The sequence below is a fragment of the Octodon degus genome, unplaced genomic scaffold, assembly GCF_000260255.1.
Source record: "Octodon degus isolate 3935 unplaced genomic scaffold, OctDeg1.0 scaffold00218, whole genome shotgun sequence".
NCBI lineage: Eukaryota > Metazoa > Chordata > Mammalia > Rodentia > Octodontidae > Octodon > Octodon degus.
This window is the reverse complement of record NW_004524794.1, coordinates 2,457,684-2,478,728: the sequence shown is the minus strand read 5'-3', so window position 1 is coordinate 2,478,728 and position 21,045 is coordinate 2,457,684. Positions and strand designations below refer to the sequence as shown.

General features: G+C 36.6%; 1 protein-coding gene and 1 pseudogene across 2 annotated transcripts in view; one reads left to right on the top strand and one right to left on the bottom strand.

Moving 5' to 3' along the window:
- Positions 1-21,045, bottom strand: part of Ccser1 (coiled-coil serine rich protein 1) — a 610,743-nt gene that overhangs the window by 223,067 nt on the left and 366,631 nt on the right. The window lies entirely within an intron of this gene.
- LOC105744060 lies at positions 15,928-16,407 on the top strand (annotated as a pseudogene).

Genomic DNA, 21,045 nt, shown 5'->3' with positions numbered 1-21,045 from the left:
AAAAATCCTACTCGGCGGGCGGGGTGGGGGAGGCTCTGAGGAGTGGTGGGGGGCGGCCCGAGGGGCTGGGAGAGGATCCGGCCCACGCTGCGCCTGGGCTGGGACTTTTCCGCCGGCGCAGGGTAGCTGGAAACTCTCCGCACCCTCACCGGACCTGGGCTAGGACTGGGTCTGGGGGCTCCCGGAACTCGGCAGAAAATCGTACTTGGCGGGCGGGGATGTTTGGCTATTCTTAAGGTCCATGATAGAGTGAGTTTGCACTATTAATATTAACTAATTAATATTATTATTAATATTAACACTGCCTGGAAGCATAATTAATGGATCTGTCTCATTGCATTAAAGTTTGTTAATAGGATTTCTTGAAGTAAAATATGACTGATTAGTCCAAAGTTATTTGAGCAGATACATACAATATAAGTGAAATTTTTAATTTTTAAACCACTATGTGTATTTTATAATGAATCTTTAAGTATAATAAGCAAATGGTTAAATATGTTAACCCTAACTTAAGTAAGCACATCATATTTCTAAAATAATATGGAAAATGCACGCACATTACAATATACTGCTGCCATAATAATCAGCGCTATTATTACTCAGCAAGAACATTGTAAAATTACATTCTCATTTGTACTCTTATGAACACAGCTGCCATGAATAATCTTGTAACACAGGCACATTTATCTATGAGAAAGATTTTTTGAATTTGTAATTATTTGTGTAAAATGTGCACTTGGTTGTCAATTTAATGTTATCAAATTATCCTGTGGAATCCTATCCCTTTACATATGCACATGTCTTAAAAGCAAATATTCTCCCAACCACCTACTATGTATTTTTTTTTATCTGAAAAGGCCTTTGTTATTCCACAGGGTTAATAAGAGTTTTTTCTGCAACATCATCCTCTTCAACAACAGAGAAAAAAGTGAAACTGCTTAGTAAATTCACTTTCTTCTTACTGATGATCCAAGAGAGTAGAGAGATGTGCTATCCCAACGGACAAATGGCTCATATTTAGCTCTCCTCTAACTTGTGAAACTGTGGTATTTGCTCATTTCTTATTTCCTTGTTCTATGAGTAAAACAGAGCTGTGACTGAAGTCCAGAATCAAACAATTATCTGGACTACTGTAAGTATGCTGGGTGTCAAGGTTTGGGGTTTTTGCAAGGGGAAAAATATAATACAGGACACATTTTATAATGTTAGTTTATAACGAATCACATAAGAATAATACACAAGTACAGGAAATCTATCCACACACTAAATACTAAAGACTCCAACTTACAGCCTGAATCTTAATATCCTGCATAAGTCCAGCTAAAAACCTACAGCTCATAACACCCAGCTGGAGGCCGAGAGCCCATGACCATGTCTCATGCAGATCTGCTTCATGGATCTGTGCTGGAAAGGCCCAAAGGTCAGTGGTGGATGCTCGGAAGTCTACCCCAATAGGATGAAGGACCTGTGCTAGTAAGGTGAGGGATCTGAACTGGAGTCAGGAAGCGATGCTCAAGGTGAGCACTAGAGCTTCCCCAGACATAGCACAGCCACCCTCAGCAATAGTGAGGTCCTGAGCTCCTCCAGTGATGAGGGAAGCTGAGTTTTCATCAGGAAAGCCAATGCAACAAGCTTTTGCATGAGGCCGAGCAGTGCACTATCTTATCCTCCAGGGACAGAGAACGATGCTCAAGATGAGGACCTGACCTCCTCCAAAGTTCATCAGCAAAGCCAGCATGATAAGGTCCTCCAGGAGAACAGCCCAAGAGCACTAGCAGTTACCAACAGCTTCTCCAAACAGAATCCCTAATAGCTTTTGGCAGCTTCTCCTGTTCTGCCTTTATGCTGCTGGCAACAATCCTCAGGTGGGCCTCCCACATCCAGCACCATGGTAGTTTAATTCACCTGGTTATAAGAAGTTTACCACTGGTTAGCTATCCACCACACTGGCTTACTGGATAATAGTAGGTCTCACAAGAACAATCAGAAACTGGCACTTCATTTGGAAATTTCAGAAATCAGACTGTATCACTTTACCTGAGAATGAGTCAGATCTGTGAGGTGACTCAAAATAGCTACATGAATAAGGCTCCCTTCCTCAGACTTTAGTCAGCTATTAACTAGCAATTAAAAATAAACCTGATGCACGGACTAAAAGATGGTAGCTTATTTGAATCTCTGTCTTTTAGTAAAGACAAACATTCAGAAACCAGACTACAGAGAAGGCAAGACTTTGTCTAGTATAAACTTAATGGAAATACAATTAGATTCTCTTAAAGGAATCTTACATGAACCTGTGATAAACTTATAAAGCAACACAAACCATTGAAAACAAAGAACTTTGGGCTCTGCGCAGTGTTACAGGGTCACCATAATGCCAAAAGTCCTACCAGTTCATTCACTGGAAAGAAGAGAACTACCAACAACGTGATTACTTCATTCCAGGCACACTACAGCCGAAGTGAGAAGAGCAAACGTCAATCTTGTGCATAATATGTTTTCAAATCAGCTTAGTTTTTGTTGGTGGTTTAGTTTCATCAGCCATAGCTAAGTTTTAAAATTTCATCTTGCTTGAAATTTTGTTTCCTTCAAGGAAACATTGTTTCCTTCAATGTTAGTAAATTCCAGTTTCTCACCATATATCCAAATTTTAAGACTTCATTATATCTGAACCTTAAATTTGCTAAAACATTTCCCAAGTTCCTAGATACTTTGAGGATGAATTACTATATTAAAAGATTAGTTTTTTCCAGAGGGAAAAGTACTATCTCTGATCCCTAATCTCTGTGGGTGAATTTAAATTCAGTGGTGCTAGGCCTCTTTATACCTGACCCTTGATGTAAATGCCTATTATTCCTCTGCTATTTATGTTATTGAATACTTTGGTGTACTCAGCTACTATCAACAAGTCCCACCTATGGTCTAGTTTTATTGACACACTAGAACAGGTGGCATTGAGAACCTGAAACAAAGCAGAATGTGTTTTCAATGCAAACATTCCCTGCCTCTAAGTACCTTAAATTCATTAGGGGGAGCCAGCAGGTATGAAGAGCACAAACTAGATAAAGGAATAAATAAATAGGTTGGAAGGAAACAATGAAGGAAAGAGAGAGAAAGATGCAACTATCTAAAGATATCACAGATAAAATGTCTGCACTTTTTTCGATTTCTTTTTCGATTTACTTATTTATCTTGTAACTCTTATTTATCTTGGAAATTTATCTTCTGAACTATGTTATGAGAATTTTTCTCATATCAAATGTTTTCTTTCAACTTCATACAGTGGTTTGCGAAACCTTCTGCTTGGGAATTATTTGTATTCCCAAATGGAAGCATTTGGCAAAATTTTGCTTCTATTCCTGAAATCTACACTGGGTGACAAATAGGCATGGCTGTTTTTCCCAGAATCATGCAATGAGTTAACTTCATGAATTGAGGAGGGACCCAAGTATTATGCGGTATTATGAAGAATGCATAAAATCCATCATATAATTGTCCTTTCTTCTTGTTAGAATCTTAATTGTAGATATTTTAAAATTTCTGTTTTCTCTATATAATTAATTCTATCATATCTTTCTTAAAAAGAGATATGTGATTATTTTTAATATATCTGTGAAATGATAGTTTCAGGTAAAAAATCCTCACATTACTGAGTACCTACACATATATTATCAATTTTTGTAAAAAGCTGCTGCTCTGGTATTTTCCCATCTAGTGCTTAACTTTCCACTTAAGAAAGTGGAGGGTTCTAAATTTATTGTTCTAAATTTAAATTTCCATATTTATTTTCAAATGATAGAGAAATACATCTGGTCTTGATAATCTGTGATCTACAGATTGGTTATGCTTTAGGAGAAAATCTGGAACTGTATTATATTTAAAAATTAAAAGGTTTAGAGCAGTAAATATAAAAATAACATACAAGAAGATTTAGGCAACACCAGATATAAATATTACTTATTAATTATCATAGAATGAATAGAGTTCTTTTTTGTTTGTTTGTTTTTGGTGGTACCAGGGATTGAACTCAGGACCTTGCATTTGTGAGGCAAGCCCTTATTCCACTGAGCTAACTCCCCTGCCTGAGTAGGGCTTTTAAAAATGTAAATAAATCACAAATTCAATATTTGATATATGTGACTACACATTTTGATATATTAAAGAGAACACCTTCCTACGGTATTTATATAGCAAAGAAAATAATTAGAAACTCTGAGGCTTGGTAGGAACATATACTCCTTTTCTGGATGTCTCCCTGGACAAAAAAAGCACTCTACTGATGTTACATGCTCAGCTTCTCTCCCTGGCAAACAAAGGAGCACTTCCTCAGCTGCTGATTTGGGGATGGATGAACTCAGCAGGCTTGGTGCAGACGCCTTCTCTTTCCTCTCCCCGCAGGACCCCATGCAGAGAACACAGGCTCCTCTCAACAGCTGCACAGTGGGTTTTTATTGCTGTGGTCTGAGTTAGAGCTTTAGGCTTCCAGTCACAGAGGACATGTTTGGAAAGAATTTTAGCGCTATCATGAATGTTGGTTAAATGCTGACTATAGGTATGAAGTAAAAATGATTAAATTTTCTGATGGCTGAGATAAGGATTCAATAAAAATGGAGAAATCAAAACTACTTCACAAACTTCCAAGCAAATGGATGAAGTCATAATTTAATTGGATTTGAAGACCGCAGAAGATACATATTTGAAGTGAATAATTGTTAATTTTGTCTGTTCCAGTTAAGTTTCATTTTCCAATTTGACAATGCAGTACAGCTACCTGGAGGATATGACAGATCGTGGATTACATTGACCATGAAGGAAGAAAGAACAAGAGTACAAAAAGAAAAAGTGCAAGCTGCCAGGGTCAGACAAGGATAACAATTTTGCATAAATGAGGACCATTTAGGAGCAATAGTGGGAAGACTGAAAACATATAAAGACATAATCTTTAAAGAATAAGGAGAATGATATGCTGGCATACGATAAACACTCTGGTACAGGGTAGTAGGCATTATATTTTGAATAGCATGAATTTTAGTTCCAGAGGGTTTGGTCAGGAGCACAGATAATGAGTGGTTGGGAAACTGTGAAGCAGAACAAGGACACCTGCCTCTTCTCTAAGTTGATTACCTGCGGGAGATGGACATGACAATAGCCACCGCTAAGGTGGAAACCAAAATGGCTTTACTTCAGTTATTCTTTGCAAATTTTCTCAGAGAAAAAAGTAGCACATTCCACCTTCGGTGGTTCACCTACATACTAAAACCAAACTTACCCATTTACTACAACAAATGCCAAGAAAGAGAATTAGCAAAATAAACAGAATTTCAAATTTTTAACCATTGTCTAAATTGTTTCCTTGTGCTATATATATAGTCTAAACACGGTTAAAGTAAGGTATCCAGTTCATCTCATTGCTTGCCCTTGTCTTTGTCCACATTTCCTTAAGCCATCCAGAAAATTTCAGTGTTCACTTAAAAAGCTTCCACCCTTAAGATCTGAATCCTGATCACTTCAAGAAGGCATTGTCTTTTCTATTTCTACATGCAACATAACTGTGAAGCATACACATCAGCTTTACTTTATTCTTTTTTTTTTTTTTTTTTAGTTTAGTCTTAATTTAGTTCACTATGAGAAAAGGCAATTCTGAGATGATAAATTTACAGGAAGCTATGTTACAAATTAATAAACAGAGAGGGACTGGGCCTTCACAAAAGTCAGTATAAAAAAAAAAGACAGCAGACAAGGTGCACCTGAAGAAGGCCAGGCCTCAAGATAAAGATGTGAAGACCAGGCCTGCAGCCTCCCTAACAGAGAAGCACTAAGTTGAGATTATTCTGTAATTAGCATTGTCTGGGCCAGTAAAGTCCAAACAAACTTGAGTCTCCCAGGTGGGTGGCCAGAGCATCCGGACCTACTCCTTCCCCAAAATGCCTTTGGTTTTTCATGTATTCTTTGTGTGTAACTCATTTCTCTATCACATCAGTTTTAGCCAAGCAGCTATTCTTGTGATCTTATGGGTTGATGAGAGTTTGAACCATATAGTACTCACAGTAGGCCTTTGCCATATAAATTACCCTTGACAAAAGGCACTGGTATCCACTCTCACCACTTTTGCGACACCCCCTTCCTGGGGTCCTTCTTCTCACCTTATTTCCAATAAAATATCTCCTAACTTCTTTCTTTGGTCCATACCAACTTCATTCCTTTGGGACCACAAATTCGGCACATCTGACATAAAACAGGTTGGAAGCTCTATTTTCCTGTCAGTTATCTACATCCACTCAGACTTCTACAATGAACCATAACCAATGTGTTGATTATAAACAACAGAAATTCATTTCTCATAATTCGGGGGGGGGGGTGAGGAGCTCAAGACCAAGGCACACACAGAGCCAGGAGCTCACGATCAAAGCACACACGGAATGTGAATCAGGGAAAGACTCCTTTTCTGGCTCATAGACAGTAACAGCTAGTTGTGTCCTTTCATGGTACAAGAGACTAAGTTGAAGTCTGTTTTCTGATTTCACTGACCCCATTCATTAAGTCTCTGACTTCAATAAGCTCTGAAAGGTCCCATCACCCTGTAATCACCTGTTTGAATAACCTATGTATTGGTGATTAAAATTCACAATATGGATTTTGAGCAGAAATATGCAGACTAACAGATTCAGGTACAGAAGAGCAGAACTGCCCTCAGGGCTGCCATGAATGTATTTTGTACATCTTTTCCTAGAAAGACTAATATCCACCAGAATATGAAAATTTCTGGACAGTCACTAAGCAAAAAGCATATAAGCTTAAGCAAAGCATGGCCAAAATAGAGCTGCCACTGAACCCCTCTGCAGTTTCCTGTCAGAAAAAGATAACCTCAGCACAGGGAGGTAGGAGTCCAGCAAAAATTAGCATTAAAAGTGCTGCAGAACATTTCATTTTAGTACTGAATGCCTAAACTGACTCTCCTTTAAAAATATTACTAAAAAACCTTTAGCTTTGGCACTTTAGTGAATTATTCACCACTGAATATGCTCTCATTTGAAAATAATTTACCCCCTTCTAATCTGCCTATCCTTAATTCATAGGTCTCTAATGTTACATCTAAGCTGGTAGAAGGGACATTTTCTTCCTGACACTTCCCAAATGTGTGCTCAGGAGCAACATAACAGTAGCCTGAATTCGGTCATGAAAAGATTATTTAAGGGCAGAGACTGACAAATATAAATTCCAGAAGGAAAATAACATAGAACACATGGAAAAGATCAGTTTCTAAACGGAGCTTTCTTTACACATCCTGTCAATGTCTAAGTACCCATCCTTTTGTTGCTCTACAGACCTGATTTAAAACCATCACAATACTTTCCTGTATTGCCAATATATAATGACAAGTCTTGTTACACAGTTCAGGCTGACCTTGAACACACAATATAGCCCAGAATGGTCTCAAATTGATGGCCATCCTCCAGGTATAGCTTCTCAAGTGCTGGGAGTACAGACATGTGCTGTTACACTATTATATCTTAGGAAGTCCTTTAAGTCAGCCTCTTTCCTCTCCAATCATTCCCTGTCCTGACATCAGACTCATCTTCCTGAAACTTAAGTCCCCATGCCTCCTCCATGAAGAATTTTAATGTTCTACCTAGGACACCACATGAATCCCATACTCCTTAGACTCCTACAGTCTTTCTCTTCTCATTCTTCTCCATCTTGTCTCAAGACATTTACTAGTCATACTGAACAGTCTTTTTAACCTCAGTTACCATCACAATATTTATTTGCTTTCAATCCATGATCTCTGAAACTCGAGTATTTGAAAATGCCCTTTTCTTCTAGCTTGTGTATCCCAATCTCATCAGTCCTTGACACTCAAGCCCAAATGTGCACTCCTCCATGAAAACTGGCCATGTGTCTTCATCAGTAACGAGTACTGCATCACCTGAGCTGTCGCTCAGCAGCAGCTCTCCGGAGCTCTTGCAGTGTTCTAATTTTAGTGCATTTGAGGAGTGTGTGTATTTTCTCTTTCCTTTATAGATTTTCAGCTCCTTGTAAAGTCTACTACATATCATACATACATATGCAGGTCAAACAGCTTCCACATAATAGATAAAGAAAGAAATCTATAAATTAATTTCTTAAACTTTATACATTTTATATGAAAAGTATTTCAGTTCATATTTATTTGCCACCAGGTTTGAAAATATGAATCATGTTACATGAATAAATGAATGAATACTGACATTGGTTATACCTTTTGAAAGATTCCCCCATAGAAGTAATATTTTTGCAACTAGTAAATAAATGGAATAGCATAATCAAGAAAAATACAGGGGCCAGGAACATAGCTCAGTAGAATAAGTGCCTGCCTGGCAAGTGCAGGGTCCTGAGTTCAATTCACAGTACCACAAAAAAAAAAAAAAAAGAAAGAGAAAGAAATAATGTTTAAATAAAAGAACATTCAAGAATTAATTTTTTAATGGATTTCCTTAGAGTATGAATAAAAATCAATGCAAAATATTTTATTAGTGATGGTGGGACTCTTTACTCTTGTGTTTTAAACTCATGCTTATGTTTATTATGTACCTTAAGCTATTTTTATGATTAAAAATTTAAAAAACAGTATGATATTTTTAATTATCTCATTTGTGGATAGTTTTCATCTTGTACTTTGCAATCTGATATAGGATTGTGTCATTTGATGAAGAACAATCAACCATTTGATATTCTATTAGTACACACATTTTGCGGACTGTCCATAGAGATCCTTACTCAATACATGTACAGGACAGCCGAGGTATGCATATTTTCCATATATCCAAGTGTTGCTTCGTTACACAGTTTACAGACTCACTTTGAGATGACATGAGGTTTATGTCGAGCCTGCTGTCATTCCTAAATGCATCCCTTGGTTCCCAGCTCTCTGCTCTTACTCAGTCTCTTAGCCACGATACTCTTCAACTCTTATCTGTTCTGCCTACTCCCCCATTTCCTTTTCCTTCACTGGGAAGTCCTACACTAGTACATTCGTACTCTGTTCTGAGCTGTAATGGCCATCATAGTAAATATGTATATGTCTTCAAACATCACTTCTGTATACTGAAACAATTCAATATTCCTTCTTCTAGTTTTTTGAAATAGGCAGTACCATGTCACTTTAAAAATTATGTATTTATTTGGCACAGGGTCTTACTACACAGCTCAGACTCATAGCTATCCTCCTGTCTCAGCCTCCCCAGAGCTGGGATTATGGATATGTGCCACCATGCTCAGTTTCAGCAGTACTGGGGATAAGCCTGAGTCCTTGTGATTGTTAGGCATATACCTAGACTGCCAAGCTAGGTAGCCCATGCAATAGCCCATCATGTCACTTTTTATAGTGACCCCATGCAATAGCACACCAGAGTGCCACACTATTATCTAACTCAGTGCATATTTACCAACCTCTTTCCCATAAAACCTCTCCTCCAATCTCCTGTGGTAATCACATTCTATTCTCCCCTTCCATAAGATCAACTATTTAAATTCGCACATAGCAGTAAGATACTGGGGCACTTGTCTTTCTGTGCCCACTTTACTTTACTTAATAATCTCCTATAACATATTAGTTGTCACAAAGGATAGAAGTTTATCATTCATAGTTGATAAATATTTGTGTATATATTTACAATACTCTTTCATACCTCTTTTTCAAAGTGAGCATTAGCCCATTTCATTCGAATCTCAGTTCTATGAAGTGGTGGTAAACTTACACAACTTCTCTGACAGCTAATTTTCCTTCTGGAAAATGGCAACAAGAGGAGCACCCATCCTGATCATGGTTATGAGTGGTCAATGAAGCATAAGTAATAAAAACAGCCCTAGTGCACATCATGTAATGAATTAGTAGGTTCCAGAACTGCTATGCTATAGTGAAATTATTTTAACACGTCTGTCTCTTAGGACTTTAAAGAAAATTCCAGGACATGTTATTGTGCTTTTCATGTTTACAACATGGAAACTACCCTCATTATTCAATTAAAGTTTATAATTGAATTTAAACAATCAGATTAGAATAAAAACCAAGTGTGTACTCTGAAAGCCCTCATTTTGCTTGGTTCTACTTAACAGAACCTCAGTGGATTTGTTTTCACAGCTTTATAAAAATTAGAATTTCTCATGAACTATAGTAGAACTTCCAGCATATTAGAATATCCATCTTGTCATTAACACTGAGAACTGCAGCATATGTACAATGAGTTATTGTTTCAGTAACTGCTGAATGCAGAGCTGCTTGGGGAGAGCCAATCAGTGAATGTGAACAGAAACAAATAGAGCCACGAAGTACAGGTGCATGGATCCACTGGCCATTATTCACCCTGACTGTAGGAACACTTTATTTTCAATTAAAATTAAATGAAAATTCAAAATCCACATGATGCTAATCCAACTTTAATGTTCAATGCATACAGTTTGAAATTTAGTTTCATATCCTATTTTTATTTGAGAAAAGTATCTTATGAGCTTTTAATATGATTATATGTAGTTTCAAGAACATACATAGGGGGCCTGCCCCTTAGCTCAGTTATTTAAGTGGCTGCTTCAACAAAGCCGTCAGGCTCAGGTTGCTGTGGTTCAATCCTCAGAACTCAAGCCAGCTAAACCTGCCCTGAATGCATTCTGAGTCAGCCAAAAAAAAAGATCCTTCTGCCATTTGGGGCCAGGGAGATGGCCCAGTAAAATAAGAACTTCTCTGGCAAGTACAAGGGCCTGAGTTCAATTCCTGGCTCTGCCAAAAATAAACAAAAAACAAACAAAACATAATTTGTTAAAAATGATCATTTAAATTTTGTGATTTAATAAATTAAAACACTTTGAACAATTTGTTTATTGTACTAAGTCACCTAGGTATTTTGCCACATATGCTTTTACATAAATTTAATGACTATACATATACCCTGACAATGCTACCTTGAGACCATAATGTTAAGTAAAATGGGTAGGATACATAAGCTTAAATACTGCGTGGTTTCTCAGACAGTGTTTATATATATAAAACCCAAATGTAAATAACCAAAATATACATAAAGAACAAAATTAAAACACCATCAGATATAACAACACAGATTTTGTTCAAATGTTGAAGACATTAGGAGAAAAATTAGGAGAAAGGCAAATTAGGAGAAAAAAAGAATAAAGATATGTTATGCACATGTTTCAACTGCCCACTAGCAAAGTACTCAATGCAAACATGCACTATTAAAAAATAAAAGCAAAAAATAAAATTAATATATAAAATAAAAAATAAAAGCACAAAAATGTTTAGAATCTCTTCAGAAAATTTAAACACAATACTTACAATTTAAAATAATCTTTAATTTGTCACAAAATCCATCATTTATGCCACATCTTTCATTTACAATTCATCAATTAACACATTCAATCTATCTGAGGCTTTTATTCAAAGTACTATGTCCTTGAGTCTAACATTTTAATTTCTTTTTCAATTGTAATCTTATCATTCCCCATAAGTTGCCAAAATATATTTTTAAAAAACCCTCTGGAGAAACATATGCATAAAAAGTGTATTTTTCCATTCTACTCTTCTTCATACATTTGAAGACAAATGGCAACACTGAATAAAATACAAGATATTGGAAAATTGTAGCTCATTAACATTCAGATCAGGTGAGATAATGAATGATTTCCAAACTTCTCCCTCATGCAAAACTGAGGGTAGTAGCCAGCTTTTTAAGAATGTTGTATTTAAATTTGCTCCAAAATTAAAATACAGACAAACACATCGTGTGGTGAAAAGTTGCCAAATATACTTGCTTAATGGAGCTGTTTATATTGAAGGAAGCATTTGGCAGAGCTTGGCACATTTAATAAGTACTCTAACTGTTTATGAGATTGAAAAGAGATTTTGAGAGCTCCTCCCAGCTCTGGAAATTTTCTTGATGGAAAAAAAAAAAAAAAACCAAAAACAGTAAAGCAACACAAAGCCATTTGCCATGTTCCATTGCAACCCCATGCCGCCACAAAAACCAGAACCGTTTGAATCTTTAGGTTTGCATACAACACTAAATGTTTCACTGGCACAAAACATCAGTAGGACACAAATGCACTATCCTGAAATTCTCTACACAAATTTCCATTGAGCTTTCTGTCAATTAAGCAGGGAAAGTCAGCCTCACAATGAACAGTAGATAAACCAGCTGAGCGGCCAATATTAAATGGCTATTCACTAATCTCTCTAGCTTCCTCTCTATAAGGGCACATGATGAAGCTCTTAGCATAAATAGGATTTTTTTTTCTACAGAGAAAAGAATTCTTTATTTCAATGAGTTACTAAGACATAATTCTATTTGTAATTAGTTACTCTTATCAGTAATGAGTATTAGTAATGAGTTACTCTATTAGAATCAATGATTATTAAGATACAAAGTAGTTAGCAAATTACCTAATTCATAAATGTTTCAAAATGATTATTCTTTCTAATGGACAAGGATGATATAACAAAATGTGCATTAGTAACTTGTGTTCTGAGTTTTGGTTCAATATTCTTTATACAGTACAGCAGCCTTCACTCTCTTTCCAGTCATTTATCCTGCGTAGGACTGTTAACAGCAAATGGATTCATAAATCACCAGGGCTATTTCCATCATGGTCAGAGAATTATCTATGGAGTTTTCAATCTACATGTACCTTTGTTCTCAAAGAAATAAATTATAACACAAAAATAGGACCATTCCTCCCCAGCCACCTTCTTCTTCCTCCTCCATGTCTTCTTTTCCCCCCCTTTTCCTCTGGACAGTAGCTAGCATTTTGCGCAAGATATGAATTAAACACTTAAGAAATTGGTGGTGATTTATCATAGTTAGATTTATTTCATAGTATCACAAAAATTAGAGGGTTAAAAATAATTTAGGCGTATAACCATTTTATAGGAAACAAGCCTAAAACAATTTGTATAGATTTTTACATTACTTAACTGCAGAATTTCACAAGAACCAAGTTGCAAACCCTGTCATTACCACATAACAAGACTTAATTCTCAAATGACCGGTCAAGAGGATATGCATCCAATGTCAAACATATTCCAGTGTTTTTGTGTGCAAATTTTCTTCTCTTGGCTATCTAAATGAAACCAGTTTTCACTGAGCTTTTTTCTTCTTTTTTAAAAGAGTGTACAAATTAGAATTAAAACAGAAAAAAATATGTGATACTGAATTTCACTTAACAAAACAAGTCTCTTAGTATTTGTTATAATATATAGTGTTGCCTTCCAGTTATTCATATAATAGATATCCACACAAAAAATTGGAAGAAAAAAAGTGTAAGAAATTAAGAAGAGAAAAACTACAAACAATTAAAAAAGGAGACAAATGAAGTATTATGTGCTCCTTTCCATAGACCAGCAGAAATGCACAATACAGTTGTCCAAACCATCCTGCTTACAAACATAGATAAATCTCTTTCCCCCACTCCATCTCCTGTCCTTCTCCTCAACTCAGTGCCTCTTTCTTTTTTAATAAGTTCATTCCTTTTTCCCAGTATTTACTGTACCCTTCAGATTCCACCTTTCTCTTTTGGATTCTCACACTAAGGAGACAATATGAGAGAACATACTCTTAAGTGAAATAAATCAGACCCAATGCACTTTTTTCTATTCATATTTTATTTTCCGAATACAATGAAAATTTGGTTTTACGATTACCTTTTTTTCTTTACAATCTGGATAATTCAACTCTAAATTTTACCAGTGTTAGAATAAAAGGAAACACAAATTTGGGTTGATAAATATTTAAAATCATTCTTATTTCCATTTTCATATCTTTTAAATGGAAAAAGTAATTTCAAAGTTTCATTTTAAAGATTTTTTTTCATTTTAAAGATTTTAATGCATGCTAAATATATACCTACAAAGCTCTTCTCTGGCAACAGTAACTGACACATACCCAGCTCTTCCTTAGTGACAGTTGATGTTAGAGGAAGGCTGAGGGCACTGAGGTACTCAGTAGGATTATGTAGTCCAGAGCCCCATGAAGTAGACCATACAAGCTTTAACCTTGAGCCTCACATTCTAAATCTGCATCCATCTTTATGAAAAAAAAAACCCTACTAATTTAATTTCTTTCCATATATAAAGTGTCAAATATCTTCACCAAGAACAGAGAGTATGCTTTAAAGTACCACGTTTTCTATTAGGACTTCCTGTTGCATTGCACTGATACATTAAATGTGATGGAGTGACACTCCTTACAGCTGCAGTCCTAGTAACTAATGTTGACAGTGATCCCCCTAAGTCATAGATTAGAATTACCTATGGTTCAGATGAAAAAAGGTAGACTTGTGTTGGAAGGTTCATGGGCGGTGAATTATTTGCAAAATGTTGTTAGATATTGGAATCTTTAAGAGGTAAGACCCATAGGGAGTTGGTCAGGTCATACCTAAAGGGATCCAGATATGTCTGCGAGACCCACAGTTAGTTTCCCAGGAGAAGGCTATCTAAAAGGAGTTCTTTCTCTCTGCTCTCTGGCATCTTGCCCAGCCACATGATCTCTCCATATCAGATGTGCTCCCTCTGTGATCTCATCTGTCATGATGAGAGGTACACAGCCACAGTTCCACTGAGCACGGCCAGCATCATAGGTTTGGAATTTCATACACCATAACCGTGAGCTAAATAAAGATGTTTTCTTAGTAAGGTATTGTAAGGGAATGTGAAAGCACAACATAGCCATGCTATAGTGCAGGCAGCTTTAGCTTTCCACCTGGATATCAAGAACCTATGTAAGCACTCACCCTACAGGAGGACTGACCTGAGAGCAGTCACTGTGATGTATACAGTGGCTGGGAGACACAAGAATGGTTGTACACATACTATAGCAGGGCAAATAAGGCAAAGCCTGAGAATAAAGATTCTATCCCAGTCCACAGTACTGAGTCTCTTCATCAGACTACTAGAATCTCAGTAGAACCTCCTCAGTCTGAACTGCTGACAGCTCAGGTAATCAGCCTCAGGTATTTCATTATCCTCAATAGAAAATGAAAGAATATACCCACCATCTCTATCACACCATTGTAGAACCCTCTTTCTAAGTATTTTGGACTCAGTGGCAATATAGTATGGCATTAATGACACGAGTGCTTTTAAGGCTCCCTATCCAATCCAGAATATGAATTTTGACAGGAATCATTACTGTTACCTCACTCATCATAGATGGCTTCTGTATGAAATGCCAGCAATGAGGAGGGCATTTTCACAGTTCTGTACATGCCTCACCCAAGATCATCCCTATTCTGCCTCCCAGACTTAAACAAATTTAGCACGCATTCTTCAAAGTATGACTATGAGAACTAGAGTACCCTCACCTGCAGGAGTTATTGAGCAGTCCTGGACAGCAATAGTTTCACAGTTCCGTTTCTCCACTACCTCCCAACCCAGCCAACAGAACTACAAGTATTATTTGTTGCCTGTCATTAGAAAAAACACTGAGGTGTAATTTATCCTCTGGAGAACTCTGTAGAATCAAGGCATTCCTGGGAATTCAATTGAGATCTCTTCACAGCTGAAGTCATGGCTTCAAGACATTTCTGTCTACCTTTTCCTGTTGTACGGTCTCTTTTCTTGTCTTCTTCTGGGAGTTCTTAAAATGAAACCTGAGCTCAGATTCTCCAAATTGGGGCAATTAATCTAAGGTATTCCTAAAATCTGAGTACCATGACTAGTTTTAATAACTCAGCACCAAAGCTTGTTGTTGGCACACAGCGACAATTACAAGAATGGTAAATGAATAGTATTTACATTAAATATTAGGAGCCTTAATTGAATTTTATCCACTGATTGGATTTAATCAACATTTAAAATAACTTGGCATCCATAACTTTGGGCCAGCTCCTTGGTCTGCTCTGCTACTTCTTCACTGCTACTGGTGCCAGATGGTAGTGATCTCAGGGATGAGCTCCCAAAAAGGCACTGTGGCTCCTTCCAGGTTTGAGAAGGACGAGAATACATGTAGCTTCAAAAATGACAAGTTTGATAAGAGTATTGAGACCAAGAAAATTAATGCAAAACTTCATGATGGGGTATGTCAGCACTGCAAAGCAGCTCTTCAGTGGTGGACAAAATACAGCAAATATAAACCATTAGCAGAGCCTAAAAAATGCATGAAATGTGTACAGGAATATTTACAGTGTGTAGACCAGGTGCCTATAAACTGGAACTTTGTGCAACATGTGGAAAATAACAAGACGTTTTCTCCATTTAATAATGAACCAGAAAAGACAGAAAATAGTGAAACTAATCAAAGGTCTAATCATAGAAGCTAGGAGAGGAATGAAGACAATGATAATGACTTAGATTTTGATATAGACTTAGATGACACAGATGATAATCAAGGGAATAAATGTACATTAAAAGTCAGGCTAGAAATGTAAAATTTTGATCACCTTACAAAAAGTACAGTGAAATCCCAGGGAAGAAATCAGAAAAAGCAATAGAAAATAGCAAAAGTCGCATGAATAATATAGATTAGGGATGATATTTAGGTAACTGTAAAACCTTCATTCAGAGTGACCTTAGACAAAATTCTAAATTGCGTATATAGGATACCTGCCGAAAAGCAGATAAAATCGAGGCATCACACTGCAGTTTGTGAGAATTACTTAGAAGGAAGCATCACCCACTATCAAACTTACTAAGATTCAGAAATGAACAGTGCTTGTGTAAGAACTATCTGGGCTGGGCATGGTGGTGCACACCTGTGAACCCAGCCCCCAGGAGGCAGAGGCACAGGCAGGTTGATTGCTGTGAGGTCAGGGCCAGCTTGGGATACACAGTGAGCTCAGGGCCAACCTGAACTACATAGGAGACCTGGCCTCAACATTAAAAGCTGCATAATGTAAAACTAAGCAACACTATTATCATTGGCCTTAAACTATTAGTCCACAGACTATAATCCTGCACTTGTGAGGCTGAAGCAGGAGTATTGTTGAGTTCCGGGCCTATTGGGCTACAAAGTGAGTTCAAGGCCAGACTGAATTACATAATAAGATACTTATCTCAAGAAACCAAAATAAATAAATAAATAGACCATAGAAACTACCTTATGATGACTGATTGCAACTTTAAAAAAGAAAAGAATACAGCAGCACAATTCCTGCCTGGCAAGCACAAGGTTGTGAGTTGGGTTCCCAGTACCATGCAGAAAAGAAAGTAAAGGTTCAGTCAGCCAAAGCCTTTTTATTTATGTTTACTTGCTACACATCAAAAGTTTATTCTTTAAAACTAATGTTTATGGGGCTGGGGACAAAGCTCTGGTAGAGTGCTTGCCTCCCATGCACAAGGCCCCAAGTTCAATTTCTAGGACCACACACACCCAAAAATAACAGCACTAGGGTCAGCCAGATAGCTTTAGCAGATTAAAATGCCTGCTTAGGCAGACTCAGGGACCAAGGTCTGATCTCCATTGTGCCCTGCCAGACCCACCCTTAGGGCACACTGAGATAGTGATTGAGATTGGGATTAGTGGTGTACACCTGTAATCACAATGCTTGGGAGGCTGAAAAAGGAGAATCACTATGAGTCTGATCTGCATAGTGAGACCCTGTAGACCTTGTACTAAAATATATATATATATATATATATATATATATATATATATGACGTATGTAGTACTGTATCTCAGCTTTTACAGTTTTCTTCTTGGAATTACACATACAGAAATACCTATAATGTACACATTTGGTTTCATGAGTAATTACAAAGCTGTGTGGACGTTTACATGTGGAGAAGCAGCAGCTCAGCACCAGGTGCTCCATCCTCACCTGTGCCCTCTTCCCGCATTTGCTGTGTGCCAGATTTTAGTGATTATTTTAACATTTTTAATCCAAAACAGTATACATTAATCTTGACTAATTTTTAACCCTTTCCTATTCTTTTATTTTGGAAAAGTCTCAAACCTGAAGGAAAGCAGCAAAGTGTTAAAACAAACCTCTTCATACTATTTGCCTCAATCACCAGTTGGCATTTTATGTTTTATCATCCCTTAGGTGGGTATTTTACATGCACAACTTAAAGCACTGATTTTGAAATTTATTATGTATATTATTTTTCTTTTATCATTTTTATAAATTCTGAGATAATCCATTTTGGTAAAAAATAGAATAACTCTTGATTTTTAAATAGGTATGCTTCTGGGTATAGAGACTGTTTTTAACACAGAGGGAGCATGGATCCTCTGATATATCACTATGCACTTTGAGAACTGAAACTTTGACCTATTGAATGCCAAGTGTATTTAGAACGCAAGGAACTGTATCCAGTCCTCACCAGAGGACACATCTCACTCTCTTCTCCAGATCTGTTTTTTGTGTTTTTTGCTTTAATTTAAATGCTAAAAGACGGACCAAGTCTTCAAGTTGGAGCTCATACATCTTCAGCACTTCCAAAGATTTGAATAACACAAATCCTTAAAAACAGAATTAATTACAAATTAAAAAGCATTACCAGCTTTAATGGTAGGTCAATTTATTATTTTTTCCGAGTCTATTACAATGCATAAGACTTTTTTAACTCAAATGCTAGTATTTTTGCTTCACCTTTCTTAGTATGAAAGAATATTTACCAAGTGTCTCCTAAAGCAACTTGGTATATTTCTAGCATCAAAACATAAAGCTGTTTTTAGCTACACATGAGTAAAAAGATATTTACACTGTACTGAGATGCCTCAGAAACTGAATGAACAATTGATTCATGAAATGATAATTTTACAGATCTCTGCATGCCTAAGGTAGATACTTCAAAGTGTTTCAAATTTCTATAGGGGCATCAGTGGTGTGGGTTTGTTGTTTCTTCATGTTGGTAAATGACTAAAGTAATATGAATATTGTGACAATGGTTTCATAGGAGACATACAAAGGCCACCATAAAACATTAGGCAGCATGAGGTTGAATAAGGCAATTTACTAAGAACAACTGACTCTTCACTCTTCCTAGAGGATAAAATTGATTGCAATTTTTAAATTCAAGGTATTAAGTACTGAGTTTTGAGAGAGTGAAAAGTGTACTATTTTGTGACCACAAATTAAAAAGGAGTCTAGGTAGATATTTTTTTTGAAAGATGCCTGTAACTTAGTGAATATTATTATATGGGGTCACTAAAGTTTCATGTGCACTACTTTTGTGTTTTATGTATTTTCAGAAAGATGCTACACATATATACTAGAGATTCAGAAATTCTCTAGTAATGAATACAGCACATGTGAGAGTAGAAGTGGCTCTCAATCTTCCTGGTATTCCTTTGTTGTGAGCTCCCTAGGCAGATGGACAGACTCTAACACGAGGCCTCCAGATGGCCTCCAGAATTGAGAAGCTAGGTTAATGCTTACTACTGCTCCTTGATATCTGGCCCTATACCACCATTGCACAAAATGCACATTATTAATGAATTTTTTTTTCCTTTAAAAAAATCTACAAATGTCAAGCTTTTTGTTGACAAAAAAACTCATTGTGAACAAGACCATCTTAAAGTCAAGTGGAGGTAAAAAAGGGCTGCAGTGCTAGGTCAGAGTCAGACCCACACATCTCTGAATAGCATCGCTGTCTTATTTTCCAGAAATGTGTTTCCCTGAAGTATAAAGAAATTACATTTCTAGTTGGCAAACTTTTGCTTATGAAGTATATTTTGTCAAAAAGTTTATATTAGAGATATTATCTAAGTAACTGTAAAGTATTTCTGTGAATAATATACTCATATCGAAAGTACCTGGAAAATTTCCTTTTCTTATGTAGTCATTGTAAGTAATCACCCACTGACCCAGAGAAAGACAACAGACAGAAAAATAACAATAGAGACAAATCTTGTTAATTGACCTCTGTGGACATCCCTATGTCCAAATTACACGACATAATTTTCTTTTTTTAACCCCACAGTTTATTTTCTGACAGAAAACTGTCACTGAAACAAGACACTAAAATAACTGACATACTTAAGTCTTTTATCTCTGTTAATATTTTGAGACAGGGCATCATAATGTAGTTGAGGCTGCTGTTGAACTCACTGTATAGCCCCAGGCTGCCTTGTACTCCTGTCAATCCTCCTGCCTCAGCATCCAGAATACTGGGATTAGAGGAATGCACCACCACACCCAGCTCATACTTTAGTATTGAATTGGTAGGTGAATGAGATAAACCAAAAGCAAGGAAGACCCATGTCATTCATCAAAGCTTACTGGTTACTGTCCCTTCTTGCTAAGTTTTGAAGCACATTTGTCACTTGGGAAACTGACAGCAAATTTTTAGGACAAAGAACACAATTTACAAATTAAAATAAGTACAGATTATCATAAGTGTTAAAACTATATGAATAAACTAAATTCTTCTTCACAAGATCATCTTGTCTGTGAGCTATCATCTAAATTGAGTTAGAGTTGAATAATTTGAGATGTTTTATGGCTAGATTACCTGAATTTTCTACTAGAATTGATGAATAATACAAACAGGGATAGGAAGAAGAATGATTAATTTAAAAAGTAATTGTACAAATTTAGATTTCTAGAAAATGCTTCTATGGAAGGCTTATTGACCTAATAAGAGAAAACTCATGTGTCAAATGCAGTCAGGGTGTAAAACCATGCAAGTAGAATCTTAGTTACACCAATCTCCAGCTCACCAAACAGTACTCATCCATGCCTGGAGATGACACTGGCTCACGGCTAGCAGTAGTAAATATTGTAGATGCAGGCATGAGCTGAAGGGCGCTTCAACTTGCAAATCTAAATGCTGTTGCTATCGGATAGATTATCTGTGGGTGGAACTGTGCCCAAATTTGATACACAATCAAAAATTCTCATCACTCTCTATAAGTGTAATGATGCTAAAGAATAAATGTGAGCTCTCCCATTTTAGAGTTTTCTACTTTTCCTTGGATTAAAAATTTTCAAACCATAAAATATAATTTTATTAAAAATACATAGGCAACACAATTTAAAGAAATACATATGGCCAGGAACACAGCTCAGTGGCTTAACTGCCTGCCTGGCAAGCATAAAGTCCCAACTTCAATCCCCAGTACT